We start from the raw sequence: 1,612 nt of genomic DNA, 5'->3' as shown, positions 1-1,612 counted from the left end.
ACACCACTGGACTTTATGTATTCAAAAAACCTTTGCAAAACAGCAAGTAATTGTAGGGATATGATCATTTAGACACCCTCACATAATATTGGCAGGCAAATCCTCAGTATTATAGATGCATAAATGGGGCCTAATAGGGACCTGTGTCATTGCTCTGCTTATGTAAGCCCCTGTAGTTCTCACACAGTACACTAGATGGCACTGTGCTATGGTTTAAAGGTCTAGGTAACCATGCGGTCTGGGTCCATTGCTTTAGCCCTTACCAAGCAGGCAGGAAGGGAATGGGTAGTGGAACCTAGGTGCTTAGGCCCTAGTAAAGTGGATAGCTATACTTGATCATAGATCACTCTCGGAGTGATAGATAGGTTATATAGTTGAGCAGCTCAAGGCTCCGATGAGTAGAGTCAGAGGGATTAAGATCCTGACTACTAATAACCCAGAAGTAGGGACTAAGTGCATAGATTTAGGGATTGTAGAATTTCCCCTAGGTTCCATTTAGGGCACCTTCTCAACTGCTGTAACTGTTCCCTTGCCTGCAGGGATCAACCTGTGTTCTTTGGTGCTGTGAGTATATTGCTATTCTTTATGCTATATGTCCTATGAACTTCATTGTGGATATTGTTGTGTAAATAAACTCAGTTCCTGGTTAAGCATAAAAAAACCCACTGGCGCCCAGTTCTTGTGCATATGTGCATTGTTACAGTTTCACTACACCCTGCCTCCACACCGTTTCGAGGGCTTGCACCTGAGAAAAAGGTCTCATCCGTGGCACAAATATATTGGAAAGTACGCTTATAATAGAGACGGAGACTCAATTTATTATAGCGCTACATAATCAAAAAGTAAATAAGAAATATTTTGATATAAAGTATATTATATATATATATATATATCTATATCTATATATATATATATATATATATATATATATGTGTGTGTGTGTGTGTGTTTGTGTGTGTACAGTTATATATATATATATATATATATCTATATATATATATATATATATCTATATATATATATATATAGATATATATCTATATATATATATAGAACATAGAAAGGATCGCACCCGCAGGACTTATTCTTAAACAAAAAGGTTTATTGTGAATAGACGCTGCGTCTATTCACAATAAACCTTTTTGTTTAAGAATAAGTCCTGCGGGTGCGATCCTTTCTATGTTCTAATTGATGGTATTGTACCTGGACTGCACCCAGGCACGCCAGACCTCCATTTCGTGAGTGCCGGATCTCCTGCTCTACATTCTCTATATATATATATATATATATATATATGTGTGTGTGTGTGTGTGTGTTTGTGTGTGTACAGTATGTTTTCTTTGTTCTTGGTAATCAAGGGTGCAGCAGATTTACCAGCATGTATTTACAATATTATATGGGTAATAATTAACTCACTAATGAAAAATATAAGGATAATAAAAGCCAAGTATTTTATAGTACAAAAAACTGCACTGGAATTTGCTTCTGCTCGCAATGCAACATTATTTTCTCAGAATTCCAGTAATTGCACCAACCACAATCAGACGCATCATCTAGTTGCAGATACTGATGGTGCAAAGATTTGCACCAGGAAAATGAGCTTAAGGCAACG

This window comes from Xenopus laevis, chromosome 4S (assembly GCF_017654675.1).
Source record: "Xenopus laevis strain J_2021 chromosome 4S, Xenopus_laevis_v10.1, whole genome shotgun sequence".
Lineage (NCBI taxonomy): Eukaryota > Metazoa > Chordata > Amphibia > Anura > Pipidae > Xenopus > Xenopus laevis.
Note: the sequence above shows the minus strand (reverse complement) of the source record.